Below are 17,362 nucleotides of genomic sequence, written 5' to 3' on the forward strand. Positions count from 1 at the left end.
AAATTATGTGGTGTAACGTCATACATCCAATGCTGCCACACATAGATCAATCTTCAGATGGCAATGCAACCAAGAACAGGCTGAATTTTTACTTATGGCCATATCTCTGACTGGGCCTCAGCAATCACAGTCCGAACCTTCCACCAACCTCCCAGAACCCCTGTCAAGAGACTGCACTCCCACAGACACTGGCAGATCGCTCTGTTCAGTCTTCTTCCTGGCTGCAGTGTTTAACTTTTATACAGCAAAATCAGACAGGAGATGTGCATTCACTGTTTGCTACTTCAGAATCAATTTGGAGTATTTCTCTTTTCAGCTGCAGAAACTATTGCTCCAATTCTGAACTAGTGTTTTAATTGTTTGTTAGAATTACCTGCAGTTTCTGCTTGCTGGAAAAGGGCTAACATTATCCCTCTTCTTAAAACAACACCCGCTAGTTCTGTAGTTTGTTCCAATCAGCAGCATCCCATCTCTCTGTTGTCTGCTGTTACAAAAATGCTGGAAAACATTTAATATATTCAACTTTCCAACTATTTGAAGATGAACAACCTCCTTCACCATGCCTTTATCAGGCTTTCACCTGCAGCACAGAAACCACCTTTCCTGAGGTGATGTAAATTATGAAATTTGCTTTAGATAAGGGTAAAAGCGTTGACTTGATTTTACTTGATTTGTCTGATGCTTTTAATACTGTGTCCTGTTCTGATTTATTGCATCAGATGGCGAGCTGGGAATTGGTGGTGCGGCCTGGGTCTGATTAAATCCTTACTAGTTGGAAGAATTTAGGAGATATCACTTGCACCCAATTATTTGTCCAGGAAGAGGCTAGTGTGTAGAGTATCACAGGGTTCTTCTCTGAGACCCACTTCTTTCAACATCTGTTTGGCCCCCTTAGAAAAACCTATGGAATCACATGGCCTTGGGACCATTTCATATGTTGATGATACTCAGCTGCTCCTCACCTTTGACAGTGTTGCCACAGATGTGGCTTTATCATTTCTTTCTGGTCTCAAGGATTTTTTATATTGGATGCATGAGTGCCACCTACAATGAAATGCTGATAAAAAGGAGATTTTGTTGTTGGGAAAGGTCAGAGACCATTGGAAAAACAACTGCTGGCCAGGGGATGTCCCCCTTTCACCTTTTTCTTCTCCAATAACTAAGAATGTAGGCGTTAGAAAGGAGGATAAGTTATGCCGCACTCAGTCTTGACCTTCTTCGGTCAATTATAAAATGTCTTGACATCTTGCCTCTAAAGGCGGGCAGAGCAGGTGTCCATGCATTGTTAATATTGTGGCACAGCTATTCAAATTCATTATATCTTGGCCTGTCCGAGTACAGAATTAAAGAAATGCAGAGGCCACCTCATTTTCCACATACTCAATAGGGAATCGGTTTCTGGTTACCTTAGGGTTTTACACTGTTTCCACATTAAGAAAGAATTGTGTTAAAGGCACTGACTTTCATCCATCGGGTCTTCTATAAGGTCAGTCCTTTGCAGTTGATCTCTACGACGGTACACTCTAATCCTTCCAGAACTCGCTGCTCTGGCATTATTTGCAGAGGTACCTGGCTTCTGTCTGGCCAGGTTCGGCAGGGGTTCTTTGCTGAACTTGGCCGCAAAGCTGCTGAAATCTCTCCATATGAAAACAGAATAGGGTTGGCTCTAATCAGCAAGGCTGAGCCTATATCATATGTAACAAAAGAAAATGCCAGTACTGATAAACTTGATTCAACAGTGAGATAAATCTTCCACAAACAGAAAATCAAATTCGAGAAAGGGAATGCTCAATAGTCGCAATTTTATTTTATAGAGAATTTCAACAATATTTTATAAAAGTCTTTTTTACATTTGTAAGAAAAAACATTAGGACAAAATCAGAACTGAGAGCGGACACATAAAAGTACAATCACCTGGAACGAGCCATCATTCAAAAAAACAGTCATATCACATTCGCCACACATTCAACACATACACACTTAGCTCAAGCGTACCATATATACATTTTTTACAAGGGAAAAGAAATATATATACACAACTGGAACTGCATTAATTAAACGAAAACGTTCACAATTTTGATTAGAAGGTAATACAATACCAAGGATTTTACAATTTCAAGAAGTCTTTGCACAAATGAATAAAGGTTATTACTGTCCAACAAATAATGTGAAGTCTATACAAAGGCTTGGCTCTTAAATCAAAAATGGCAGACCAGTGAGGAAAAGGGGGCCTACGCGTTTAGAATCTCCTTTAGTTCTATGGAGATTCTCATCAGGGCCTCAGGCAGCTGCACAGGGAAAAAAACAGAGAAAACATATATCTTTTTTAAGAAAAACAACACAGAAGTGACAATTATGGCAGCAATTTAACACATTTGTATTTAGCACGATCAAAGTGCTGCAAGCAGAGTCTCCAAACAGAAATCTAAACTCAGCGAAAACCCAGCAAGTCAACCTATTCAGAGGAACAGCCAGGCTGAGTGGTGAAAGGTGATTCGTGATTTAAACTACATAGGAGGACTGTAGAAATCTAAAGGATGGAGCTGGGATATTTAGGCTACACCCGCAAGAATAGGCTCATTAGGCTAATAGTCAGTCCAAGAAGAACTTACCACCAAAGTTACTGCAAAAAAGGCTGGCGGTGGTCCGAATGGGAAAGGGGGGTGGTTACAAACAGGAGGTGAAGAGCAATCTGGAACGCAGGGAAAAGTATTTACAGTTACTGCACATTGAAATATTAGTGGTGGACGTTGTGGATGTGTGCCCTGCGAGGTTCTCTTACCACTCGAAAGAGAGATGTGTCCGGGCGGCACGACACACAGGATTGTTTTGGCCGATATTGTAGACAACACGATGGTCGGAGGCTTTTCAGCGTCGTGTCTCTGGGATGTAAGTCAGGCTCAAGGTCCTGTTGTGACCAAAAACAAGGGAATTAAAGAGAGGTGGGGCCGGGGGGAGAGGGAAAAACTGTATTGGCAACTGGAAGGTAGCATCACCTGTCTAGCGCGAAGTTAAAACCTGTCTTAATCAGGCATTTCCACAGATGGTGGCAGAGTCAGCACAGGTCGGTGTCAGTCGCGTGTGCTGTATAAAGGAAAGCACACAGAACAGACGGATTAAAAACTAGACAGATTAGCAGCGGGTTGGTTAGCTGAAATGGCTTGACCAACTAACTAGGGGGCAAGCAGGGTATGTGGCGGTCTCTTACCGAATAGAGAGCTTGTTTTCTCCCAGCGCTCCAAACGATCGGCGTCCCCGCGTGCACTACTCCCTCGCGCATGCGTATTGACAAGCCACGAGAGACTCGCATTTTATAGGGGGATTCTTTTCTATGTCATCAAGACATGGGCGAATCGGAAGGTCTCTACTCCGATACGGCGCTGCTGCGCTTCAAAGGCACAAAATGTGCAGCAGCCCAGAGAGATGCATATATGTGAAAAGGGTTAAAGCATGTATACCGGGTGTGCAGCCTATGACCTAATAAGCAAGGATTAAAAAATCCGCAGCCAGTAACCCAGTGTGTACTGGTTACATAGTATACAGGATGAAATGGGGCCCTAGAAGGGAACAGGTGGTGGAAAAAATAGCATCGGCACAGCAGTTCAAAGCCTGTAAATTTCTGACAGTTCATTCAAACCTGAAGTCGCTGTGTCAAATTTGACAATCAGCATGGCTTCCCTTTTGGACAAGAGGAGGCTCATATCACCTCCCCGGGGGTTCTTTTCTATCCTGGATATGACAGTCCACTTAAAATCATTGGGTCCATGTTGCATTCTGTTCCAATGATTTACAAGTGGTGCATTTTCAACGTTTCTCTTCAGTCTCGATTTGTGTTGCGTAATGCGTTGTCGCACTTCCTGTTCCGTCTTACCGATGTACAGGCAATCGCATGGGCATTTGATGCCATATACTACAAATCTTGATTTGCAGTTACTAAACACCTCATGCTTCCATGATATGCCTTTGTGTTGAAAGACAGAGCCCTGTAGGGTACTGTCACAGCAGAGGCATGTCCCACATTTATGGTGGCCTAGCACAGGTGCCAGGCCCATCATTTGGCGGAGGGATGGTTGATTTTGAGTTGTCATGGCGGCTCTTACCACATGGTTTGCAATGCTGTTCTCGCGTTTAAATGCAAACAATGGCGGATCTTTTAACCTTTCATCTAGGTTTTGCACCAGATGCCAGTTTTGACCGATAATCCGTTTCAGCTGATTCGCATTCGGGCAGAAGGTGGTCACACAGACCTGGCGTTTCTGTTCAGATTTCTTTTTTCGTTCCAGCAGTGTTTCACGGGGGGTCCACCTGGCTCGTTTCATACAGTTCTTCACCAAATTTTTGGGGTAACCCCTGTCACACAATTTTGAAACTAATTTTTCAGCATGGTCATTAAAATCCTTATCAAAAGTGCAGTTTCTGCGCACACGCAGAAACTGCCCATAAGGGAGGTTATCCCTTAGGCTTCTCGGGTGGTTACTCTGATACAGTAGCGCTTTGTTGCGATCTGTAGGTTTCGTAAATAAGGTCGTTGCCAACCTGCCTGCCTTAGGGAATACTTCCACATCCAGGAAAGCAATTTTAGTTCCAGAATGGGAAAGGCTGAATTGGATATCCGCTGTTCTATTATTGAGCCATTGGTGGAATTGGGTCAGATTGTCGATTCCTCCTGTCCATATCATAAAGACGTCGTCTATGAAACGATACCATTTATAGATGTAGGCTCCATACGGGTTGTTGTTATGTATGTAGGTGTCTTCATACATCGACATAAACAACACAGCCAACTCTGGGGCAAAAGGGCACCCCATTGCCACCCCCTTTATTTGATAGAAAAATTCTTTGTTGAAACAAAAATAATTCTTCTTCAGGGCGAATGTGGCCAAATCTAGCAGAAATTTAGTGGGGACTTGCATCGGTCTGGGACGTGAGTCCAAAAAGAAGGAAAGGACTGCCACTGCCTCATCTTGGGGGATTTGCGTATATAATGATGTCACATCAAGAGTGACAAGCAAATCTATCCCTTCGCGGAAGGTTAAAACTTCTAACTTATTTATGAAGTCCGTTGTGTCTTGCAGGTATGACACAACTTGCGTCACGAATTGTTTGAGGAAGCAGTCCACGTACTTTGCAATGGGTTCCAGGAGAGAACAACATCCTGCCACGATGGGTCTCCCTGGGGGTTTACTCTGGTTCTTATGTACTTTGGGCAGTACATAGAACATGGGTACCTTGGGATGTTTATTTTGTAAGTACTCACATTCTTTTTTGCCAACAAAGCCTTGATCAAAGCCTTCCTGGATGATCTTAAAGAGTTGGTTTTGTAATTCAATGGTGGGATGTCACAACAGGACCTTGAGCCTGACTTACATCCCAGAGACACGACGCTGAAAAGCCTCCGACCATCGTGTTGTCTACAATATCGGCCAAAACAATCCTGTGTGTCGTGCCGCCCGGACACATCTCTCTTTCGAGTGGTAAGAGAACCTCGCAGGGCACACATCCACAACGTCCACCACTAATATTTCAATGTGCAGTAACTGTAAATACTTTTCCCTGCGTTCCAGATTGCTCTTCACCTCCTGTTTGTAACCACCCCCCTTTCCCATTCGGACCACCGCCAGCCTTTTTTGCAGTAACTTTGGTGGTAAGTTCTTCTTGGACTGACTATTAGCCTAATGAGCCTATTCTTGCGGGTGTAGCCTAAATATCCCAGCTCCATCCTTTAGATTTCTACAGTCCTCCTATGTAGTTTAAATCACGAATCACCTTTCACCACTCAGCCTGGCTGTTCCTCTGAATAGGTTGACTTGCTGGGTTTTCGCTGAGTTTAGAGATTCTGTTTGGAGACTCTGCTTGCAGCACTTTGATCGTGCTAAATACAAATGTGTTAAATTGCTGCCATAATTGTCACTTCTGTGTTGTTTTTTCTTAAAAAAGATATATGTTTTCTCTGTTTTTTTCCCTGTGCAGCTGCCTGAGGCCCTGATGAGAATCTCCATAGAACTAAAGGAGATTCGAAACGCGTAGGCCCCCTTTTCCTCACTGGTCTGCCATTTTTGATTTAAGAGCCAAGCCTTTGTATAGACTTCACATTATTTGTTGGACAGTAATAACCTTTATTCATTTGTGCAAAGACTTCTTGAAAATGTAAAATCCTTGGTATTGTATTACCTTCTAATCAAAATTGTGAACGTTTTCGTTTAATTAATGCAGTTCCAGTTGTGTATATATATTTCTTTTCCCTTGTAAAAAATGTATATATGGTACGCTTGAGCTAAGTGTGTATGTGTTGAATGTGTGGCGAATGTGATATGACTGTTTTTTTGAATGATGGTTCGTTCCAGGTGATTGTACTTTTATGTGTCCGCTCTCAGTTCTGATTTTGTTCTAATGTTTTTTCTTACAAATGTAAAAAAGACTTTTATAAAATATTGTTGAAATTCTCTATAAAATAAAATTGCGACTATTGAGCATTCCCTTTCTGGAATTTGATTTTCTGTTTGTGGAAGATTTATCTCACTGTTGAATCAAGTTTATCAGTACTGGCGAAATCTCTCCGTGCCATTTCACAAGAATCAATTTCTAAGAAAGCTCTTAAAACTTATCTTTTCTCTCATATTTTCTCTTTTCAGATGTAGCACCAGGGCACTCTCAGGAGAAGCTTTATTTATTCACGTATTCATTCATTCAACTGTCTGTTGTGTAGAGTGATGTTTCTCACATCAGGGTAGCCTCTAGCCTGGAACACCAACAACAGAGGTGATAGACCTGGCATCCTTAGTGTGGTATTCCCCCAAACATTTTGCCTTGACCCACCTTGTGTTTCTGAAGTGTATTTTTGTTTGCATTGAGACTCTGTGTACTTTACCACTGTTAAATAGTGCAAAACTGCTTGTGCTCTGTCCCCAAAACATAGTAAAATCAGCCTACACCTTAATCACAGATTTAACTTACTTATAAGTCCTTAGTATATAGTACTACATGTATCAATGTCCTGTACATTGAATGCTACTAGTGGGCCTCCAGCACGCATCATGCCACCCACTAAAGTAGCACTTTAAAACTTGTCTCAGGCATGCTATAGCAGCCTGTAGTGCAGTTTATAAATGCCATTTTGATCTAGCAAAAACCTTCCTTTGTAATACATGTTAGGCATACCTAAGATAAGCCCTAACGGCTCATAGAGCACAGTGCAACGAGTTTAAAAAGTAGGACATATGAGTTTAAGTTTTACAAGGCCCGGTTGTGAACATTTTCATCACTTTTTCAAAGGCCTTTCTCTCCCATTGTCTATATTGGGTTACCTTATCACATTTACTCAAATGAATTGTAATTTTAAATCCTCTTTAATGGTAAAGTAGGATTTTAAGTCACAATTCTGAAAATGCCACTTTTAGAAAGTTAGACTTTTCCTTACCTAACCATTTTGTGCCTCTGCCAGTGTCCTGGGTCACATGACTGTGAATGGCTCTGCTGTTGGGCTTTGTGTAATCCTTCCAGACAGTGACACAAAAGGACACCTTTTCTGCCCCCGAGCAGCGGAACTCATGTCCGCCATATTAGTATAGTAAAACATAGGTCATTTCCCGTCCGCCTCGGAGCCACGCGCACCGCCATCAAAGTGCGCCTGGCACCGTGGCATTGGGAGCCAATGAAGACTCACCGCCGTGCGGAATGACGTCTGCCCCGCTAAACAAATAAGGATGGCCCAAACAAGCAGACGCACCGCATCGGAGACGCCGCCCAATCTGACATGGCGGGAACTCGACAGCGGAGCGCCATAACAGAGCAGCGGTCATGAACGTCATGGACCCAGCCCTACATATGCATCCGGTGATGTACCTGCTACAGTACTATCATCAAATGGGCCGCCGCGGACGCCGCCGCAGGTACGCAACTACACAAACACAACACACAACACACAAGCCGACACAGGGTACAATTTCACTACAAACACCCTGCTGGGGGTCACACACATCCACAAGGGCACCCACATATTACCCACCTGGCACAAAGTCACCCCTCTGCATCCGAAACGCACATCGACTGCCAACTAATAGCAACGTTCCATTCCAGCTCACGTCACCGCCGCGGTCAACACTGCGCACAAAGAAGAAGGCAGGGCCACTCCAAGGCATGGGCAGGGCACAAAGACCACAGGGACACATCACCCCCAACCACACAGCAACACACCCCATCAGGTCACAGGACAGGTGCCCATCCTGTGCACCCCCATGCACACCAACAAGCAAAAAGTACAGCAACAAACAAACGCAATACACATCCTGCACCACACAACAAACAACCAGGGAGACAGCCACTGCAGGAGTGGCTGACAAGGAACACACAACACCAGTGCCAATCACACTGAAGGCTGCCAACACCTCCCAGCACAAACACACACAAACAAACACACCCTGGGTGTAGGTACAAACAGAACACACACACAGGGACTCCTGAATTGATGCCTGTATAAAGACAACACACAAACACCACAGGAACACTCACAGAATCACATCAGAAACATACATACCCTGACAGCCAAACTGTGGAAGGGCAATGGGAGCACAAACACAACATGAGTGCACAACATCATCACTCAAGAACAAAACACACACAACATAACACAAATCACACAAGAAGGGCACCTGCACAGACCCACACTGCCACATCAAACCAACCACACATGCACACGAAAGCAAAAATCTACAAACACCACAGGACATCAGGGGATGTACATCAGTCAATGCCAAGGCCACATACACACACCACTGTGTGCACAACAAGCAGCCTGTGCACAACAAGCACAACAGCCACACACAGACATGACTGATACAACTTCAACACACACACCACAAATCAGTACAGCACAAGTACAACAGCACACACAGGAAGTCAAGCAATACAACATACATCCAACACAACAACAACAGGATGCACCACTCTGGGACACAAGAGCACAACCATCTTCACCAGATCTCTGGGCAGCACACACAGATGTAGTGCACATGAGCAATCCTCACTGACAAATAGCACAAAAACATCACACATAAACCAGTTGGGCAAGGTCCAATGTGGAACAACACTCCAGGCCCAAGATCTGCACCACATGGCACAGTCCCACAAACAAGTGAAGTGGAGGCACATACACATGTAAACCAATGGGATAGCTGACATTCAAGTCAACTGACTAACATGTCAGTAGTAGACATGTAAGTGTTGTACCCTACACAAATAGAGGGAGTGCAGACCTACAATGGCCAGGCACAAGTGGCACACATAGGTGATGGCAGTGCACCACACACACCATTCAATGAAGGAGGATAAAAGCCACTATGTGCCTGCAATGCATGACAAACACAAACACAATGCCAGTGAGGAGCAGCAGGGCCACACAGTCTACACAGACACACGCAAGACACGTTGATCATCAAACAAACACAAAACTGAAGTGCAAGTCACACACATTTCACACCCACGATAGACAAAAACAGCAAGGAAGAGTCGCACAGAACTGCATGGACACACCAACACACTGCACAGTGCACTCCAGACAACTGCATACAATCAGTTTCACAGGGCAGAACAATACAAACAACAGGCACACACCTCCTGGGTGAGACATGTGTGGCCATCACAATCCAGGGGCACACACACATCCACAACCACCGCAAAGTCACAACCTTCACACTGCACACCTCATCACCACCCAAGAGCACATATCACATGTAGTACAGGGGACCATGACTGAGAGCCAACACAAAATGACCATACACATACACAGCTGGGCATTGATACAGGAATAACACACATACATCACTACCTTGCCCAGCCTGCATGCAAACATGTGCACACCATCACACCCATGTCAGCTTGGGGCACTGTACCCCAAGCTGACATGGCAACAACATAACCAACAATAGCAAACCACTAAAAAAAGAAAATTGCGTTTTTATTTATTTGTTTATTTATTTATTTATTGCATTCTTATAAAGCGCGGACTGTACCCGAAGGTGTCAGAGCACTGTACATTAGAACCAGTTACGTTACATGAGAGAACTGTTACAGGAATGGAACAAATCAAAATTAGCATGCCATAGAATCAAAGCGACGTAAGCATAAGGCACACAATCTCAAGCACAGCAAGCACAGACTGTACAAGCAAAAATATGAATATAAATGACAAATTTTACAATGAATAAAGAACTTCATGGCGAAAAATAGCTAAGTATAACACAAGCATCAGTGTCTGAATGGACTGAAGACCCTGTCACCCCTGTCTAAAAATGTGATGCCGGCAAACAGCTTGGCAATGTTGCAGTCACACATAGAGCATGGGGCACAGGCAACAAAATACACAGGCCAAAATAACTTTATTCAGCAAGGACACTAACAAAATAGACAACATGAGTAACTGTCTTTGATGACATATTGCACAGATGTGACAGTAGAACAACAGTAGACTAGAGCAAGGCACAACATGCTGTTCAAATGCAATACAATCTGCACAGGCAAACTACAAACAGGAAGGCCAGTGTCCATGGCACAGGGGGAGTCCAACACAGCAGAGCAACAGGGCCAGTGTCCATTGCACAGGTGAGTGCACAACACAGCAGAGCAGCAGGGCCAGTGTCTATGGCACAGGGGGGAGTCCAGCACAGCAGAGCAACAGGGCCAGTGTCCATTGCACAGATGAGAGCACAACACAGCAGAGCAGCAGGGCGCCAGTGTCTTTGGCACAGGGGGGAGTCCAACACAGCAGAGCAACAGGGCCAGTGTCCATTGCACTGGTGAGAGCCCAACACAGCAGAGCAGCAGGGCCAGTGTCAACTAAAGGGCGCACAACAAGTAGATGAGAAGCTGCACAGGCAAGGGCAGAGCAGCAGTGAGTGACAAGGCCAGTGGCCAGGGAGAAGTGCAGAGTCAGGACATGAGAAGCTGCACAGGCAAGGGCAGAGCAGCAGTGAGTGACAAGGCCAGTGACCAAGGAGAAGTGCAGAGTCAGGACAAGAGCAGCTGCACAGTGTGTGTGTCTGACTGTAGCCTTCCATGGCCAACAACACCCCGAGGTGGCAAACAATGGCCAGGACTAGCACACCTGTATGAGAGATAGTTGTATGAGGGGGACTGCAATTCACATCTGTGTGTCAGGCGGGCTTGGAGCTGGCTGTGTGTCGGGGACAGCAGGAGCACTTGACTGGGGAGACAGAGGCACAGATAATGTAGGCCTATCAGTGGTTTGGCAAGCTGGAGGGCTGTTTGGACCAGGTGGTATAGTGGCACGTAGAGGTGGAGTCATGCAGACCTGTGACACAGTGTGGGTGGGAGAGGTTGGAGGGGTGCCCTTCCACTTTTTGGGAATATGAAATGGCTTCCCTGTCTTGGGGTTAATGCGAACTGGTAAAGACACAACAGGCACACACACCAACTGTTCCGCATCAGGTGCAGACATTGGCACTCCCTCTGGTGATGTGCTGGATCCAGCGGGAACGCTTTGTCTGGCTACGCCTGCTGACCACCTTTCCCTGTTTGCCCGGTGTCCCACCTTCAGTGCCCTCCTTTGTGTGTTTGCCAGGTATAGCACCTCCAGTGCCCTCCTTTGCCTCTCTGCCAGGTGCCCCACCTACAGTGCCCACTTCCACATGCTTCACTGGCCTTGGATTTGGAGTTGAAGTGGTGGGGGGATGTTGCCCTGTGCCCTTCCTAGGTGTACCCTTGCCAAACAACACCTCAGTGAGCATAGACACTGCACGCCTAGTTCTGCATGAGGTCTTAGGGAGAGTAGAATCCCTTGCTGGTGATGCCTCTGAGGCATGGGAGCCTGATGCCAGCCTCATTGCTTTATCGGCCTTGCTCTTCCCTGACGGGCTCCTGTCTTTGCATTCTGGGGTGGCTCTGCTCTTCCTAGGGGATGGTGTCTGTGGGCGGGACTTTTTGGGTTGTGTTTGCTGTGTGCTCCTTGTGCTGCATCGTGTTTGTGACGCATGCGCAACGTGGTCACTTGCATCTGATGTGGCGACTGACTGGGGGGTGGACAAAGGCACCTGAGCATCCTATTCCCATATAAACCCACAACCCGCCATGGAACTAAAAAATGCTAAATGTATTTAAAATAAAATTCATAACCACAAAAAATTTACATATACAAAAAAATACATCACATACAATTAAAATATCAACTAAAATACATAACCCAATTTAGAAAATCGATATTTTAAACAACTACATTTTTACAAACAATATTAATGACCTATATTTTTTTAAACTATATTTACCTTAAATTCGATATTCTTGACCACGATATTCTTGCTGTCGATATTTCTGAATCACGATATTTCCAACTTGATATTTGTGTAAGTCGACATTTCGTACTGAATATTGTGTCTCAACACCAGAACATGTATAGCTCAGCAGGAGTAGTGCAAGCTTTCAACTTTACCTGAACAGCAACAAAACAGGCAGCATCAGACAGACATTGTTCCCTTCCTCGCAGAATAGGTACAACATGATAGCATCAAAACAGGTTTCCCTCTCTCACAGATGTAAGTCATGGTGCAAGGTTCCCTTTGATCAATACTTTAAATGGAAATATAGAAATCCAGGAACTTACTCTTCTGAACACTTGTTTGTTCTTGGGAAGTGCTGGTACTCTCCCAGTAAATTCATGGCAGTAGTGCTGAGAAGTGAGGGTACTGTTCCTTTCAAATTAAAGAAGTGCAGGTACTCAGTAGTGGACAGTAGAAGCCCATTTACAGCACTGCCGTCGGTGCAGAATAGACAACTGTTCACATACATGCCTTGACACCTACCTCTCACTAAAACATTCTCCTAATACGTATACACATCCAGCATTCTCTTAAAATAATCTTTCTCTCGCAAACCCTTCTCACACACCATCTTCTTACCTCATCACTCACAGGCCTAAGCCTCCACAGCACCGTTCCATCTCTCCTCCATGCCCACTCTCTTTCTCTTCTCTGGTCACTCATATGCATTTTCACTCACTCATTGGGCTGGGCTGTGTTTTTTTAGCTGTTTGTGGACCTATTTAATAGTCTGTTGGGCTGTGTTTTATTGTTAAATTCCATGATATCAAAAAACACATTACCTACAACAAGCTCATATCTTCTAAGATATCGGAAAACACATAAGCCACATTTCTTTACAAGCTCAAACTGCCCTAATTTGCCAACATTGACCATTTTTTTTGCTTTTTAAATCACTAATGGGGCCACTTATATTTTGGTGCCCAGGCCTATTATCTGTCCCAGTCCCACCCAGATAATATTACATAGTGGCACTGGTGAAAACACATCTGCATGTTGCTCATACAGGTATAGATTATGGCTCAGTGATGTACTGCAATGGGTGAGTGACTCTCTGTTAAACCTGTGCCAGCTCTGAAGTAGTTCATTGTTTGTGGTCTTGCCAGACCTCATACTGCCTCACATGGCTATTGTCCTTTCATAGAAAATGAGAGAATCTACTGGTACAGATAGATGTCACTATAAAACCAGAGGAGGACCCTGTATCATGTTTGTACCCCGAGCCCCACAAAAGCTTAGCCACGCAATCAGACAAGCTGCTCAAAGTTGTTGGTGGCTTAGTGACAAGGGACTTATTTACTAGCCCATTGCGCCACCAGTGCATCACTTTTTTTGATGCACTGGTGCCGCAGTGTGCCTGCCCATATTTACAAGGCCATGTGAATCCACCCTGCGTTGTTTTTCATGGCCTTGTAAATATGGCCGCCTTTCATGCATTACTCTGCATTAAAGGGGTGTTCCGTGGGTGTTGCTCTGGGTGTTCGCACACAACATCCATGGAACCTAACGCATTCCCAGATTTACAAGGTTTTGTAAACTGTGTGCTGAGAAGCTTTTTCTTCTATCTGTGTGTGCTGCAGAAAAACACCTCTCGCGATTGTTTTTGTGCAGGAAGGGACAGGTTTTTGCACAAAAACAATCACTCCTACAGTACAGATACCCTTGCAACATGGCGCAAGGCACATGGCAGCTCACTGCGCGCCAGTGCACGGAAAAGGACAGGAATGCGCCGTATCTTGTAGATATTGCGCATTGCTGCTCTTTTATTTGACTCACAGCAGAGCAGCAGGAAGGCTTGCTGTTCTGCTTTGCGTCAAAATATTGTAAATGAGGACCCAAGTGTGCTGCTGCGCCTGCTCTGTCAGGTCATCTGTGTGGCATCGGTAGTGTGAAGGTACAGTAGACAACCATTCACTCTTGGCTCTACACTGCACACAACACTCTAAGAACAGTTTATGTACATCAGAGAGGGGGAAGCACTACCTCTGACTGACAGCTGAGTTCCACCAATCTCATACCAGATAGTTGCTCAAGGCTTGTAGCCCTCTAGCACCGACAAGGATACAAAAACAGATACATTCATAGAGTCTCTCAGGAATGTTGCAGTGGCGGAGTAAAATTACTTTTAAACAAGCAAATCCTGAAATTATGAAGAAGTCATGGTCAGCTTCACACAAGCTCATTTGCATGACTAATCTTGCACCTTGTTGTGATGTAGGACAAAGATGGGTGATGCATGGCAGGCATGGGTAGAATCTTGGTAAAGTTGAGTAGAAAGGTCTTGAGCTCATGTCTGGGGAATTTAGGGAGTTCAGGAGAGGAGGGGGTGGATGTGTTTTCTGTCACATTTAAAATATATGACAGCAATGTGTATTTTATGTTTTATTAGTGAATGTAGCAGGTTTTAGCAGCAGTTTTCCATACTTGAAATGCACCATTCATTACGGTGTTTCCCTCATTTAAAAAAATGTAGCAAGACATTTGGGAGAGAATTGGTCCTGAAATAACATGTGGAATTTCAACACAAGATTTTAAGCTTGTTTTTAGGTCGAGCCTTCGCAGCGCGCATGCGCTGCAAAGGATAACAACCTTTTCCGAGCACTTAGGCTTTTAAGCCAAGCACGTGCACGCATTTCATTGCCTTCAATGACAACACGTGCAGATATCCAAACGCGGGAGCGCGCAGCCCATCTGGTCGCAATTATCGCTCCCGCGAGTAAATCTCCCCCCTGCTGCCGCGTGAGCGCTTCTCTTTTCTTGTTGTATTTAGCCAGGCTATGGGTCTGACCTCAGTGATTCTATGCAGGCTTAGAGGTACCTGTAGGTTTACTGTCTGTCCGTCAACACATGCCTGTACAATCGCCACATGCCCCCTCCTAGGAGTGGCCCAGAACTGACGCTCTGTCGTGAGCCTCTACCGAGAGGCCGCAGACTGAATGTGCACGGGGTCTGCACCCCTCCCCTCTTACAGGTTTGATGTGACTCGAGGCCAGAGATGGAAGCTCATCCATCTGCCGTGGGGGCCTTCAGGCCCCTCAGCTCTCCTCTCACCATCTCCCACCAGTGCTAAATCCAGACCGAACCAGTATAGCCAGAAGTGATTCCAGCAGCGGTGGACGCTTCCCACGAAGACCCTCTCCTATTGGGCATCCCTGGCGCCTGCTGCTAGGGTGAGCCCGTCCGCTGGGCTCACCAAGTTACTTGTTTTAACTGTGCTCTCTGCGCCTAGCAATATTTGGTTAGAGGGCATTTGGGTTCTCGGACCATGCTCGTCTACTTTTTGGGGGCTAACACTTGGTTTGTTTACATTTCACTTTCTGTCCTTGATATCACCAACATCGGAAGCCGCATATCTGCGGGCAGCCCCCGGTATGTGACCTCACAGGAAGGTGTGAACGGATCAACAGTCTTTTGTGTTTAGAGCTCGATTTCTTAATTTAGACGCACTTTATCGTCCCTCCTTCCCCTTTAACTAATTTCAGGGGAAATGACACCTAGTGTGTAACGATGTTGTTGCAGTCATTGATAACCCCAGTTCTCCACCTGCACAGACAGTTCCTCCATTCATATGATTTGTTGTGCTTGTAAACCGCTACATGTTGCCTACATTCTACTTTAGGTTTTTACATCTCTCATATATGTATATTTTCTGCCTTATTTCCTGTACATGAAGGACGACACAGTAGAATCAAAGATTTGTTGAAACGTATCAATATGCCAATCCACTTGCAAACAATGACTGAATACATAAATGCATTACGCTGCAAAACAATTTTCAAAAAACACTTTTCTTTTTCAAGGGAAGGCTAAGCCTTACTGTGTGATGCTTGAAATTGATAATAACGTGTTAAATTTCCTTTTGTGATACAGCACGTTTTTGTTTAGATTTTTGGGATATATTTATACGAAATTACTAATGCCACTATTATGTAGCTCTTGCGATTTTGGTGGTTTGCGACAACAGTTATTATCTGCAGTTATTTTCATCAAAGGCTTCTGTTGGTAGCATGCAAAACATCGCTAACTTGTTCGCGACCTTCCAAAATAAAAATGAAGCTCTGAAAAGTCTTTTCAGTGGTGTACGTCCCTTGGCATTAGAGCCCATTTTTACAAGAACAATAGGCTCTATTGTTCTTGCAAAGACGGTCAGTGATGCAAAGTGATGTACACCATCACAGAGAAGCTTGCTTCCAACTTGGGCTCCCCTTCACAAAATAAAGCTGGGCTGTTGAGGTTTGTTTCTGCCTGACTGTAGCGCTTTGACTGAAATGTGTGTAAATCAGTGAACTATTTCCGAGTGCCACAGCTATGATGGTTGCAACATCTGCCCAGTGAAATACTCCTGCAATTTTTGGAGGTTTATTGTTGGATAAGTTGTGAAAATGAGCTCTGCATCTGGTTTTTGCTAACGCCATCACTTCTTCTGCACTGTTTTGCCTGCGCAATTTGACTATGCAGGAGCATTACAAAATTACCAGTGCAAAATCCTGGGGAGAACACTGTTTCCGCTCGTTACGTAATGTGCGTCAAAGTGAAAAAAAAGTCTACAAAACATTTGTGCCCAAAATTCTTGTCTTACTTGTGACCAATTAGTGTCTGTGTGGAGCCATTTATGAAATACTTTCTGTTCTCCATTTGTTGTTCTGAAAACTCGTTTTTCGATGTGCGATTTCCGTTATGATGACATTTGTATCAGTGAGATTTACCTTTCTTAATATTGGCGTTAACATTGCACCTCATAATTTAGCACAGAGACCCACATGTGTTCCAAACAAGCCGAATTGAAGCCACAGAAAATCTATGCCGAGGCAGCACATTATTGAAACGGACTCCTACGGGATTTTCTTTAACAGAGGCAATTAGTAAATGGAGAAATGTTGCTGCTTTTTAGGTCTCGACCTCTGCCAATGCGCTTGCGCATTGCAGATGTCGAGACTTATAGAGTTGGATCCATGAAAGCTAAACCAGGCAGATTGCGCCGAGTGCATGTGCCCATGCACGTGCTTGCCATTTGCTCCTCGAGCCGCCTGTCTCGC

The 17,362-nt window shown here is 44.7% G+C and overlaps 1 long non-coding RNA gene across 1 annotated transcript; it reads right to left on the minus strand.

The window, feature by feature from the left end:
* Window positions 1-1,783: 1,783 nt before the first annotated feature.
* LOC147709573 (uncharacterized) lies at window positions 1,784-3,284 on the minus strand. The gene is made up of 5 exons (XR_015296560.1): window positions 3,209-3,284; window positions 2,997-3,084; window positions 2,783-2,908; window positions 2,613-2,692; window positions 1,784-2,288 (listed from the first exon to the last, which is right to left on the minus strand). It is a non-coding gene; the product is annotated as an uncharacterized LOC147709573 (long non-coding RNA).
* Between the last annotated feature and the right edge of the window lie 14,078 nt (window positions 3,285-17,362).

The sequence above is a fragment of the Lissotriton vulgaris genome, chromosome 6, assembly GCF_964263255.1.
Source record: "Lissotriton vulgaris chromosome 6, aLisVul1.2, whole genome shotgun sequence".
NCBI classification, from domain to species: domain Eukaryota; kingdom Metazoa; phylum Chordata; class Amphibia; order Caudata; family Salamandridae; genus Lissotriton; species Lissotriton vulgaris.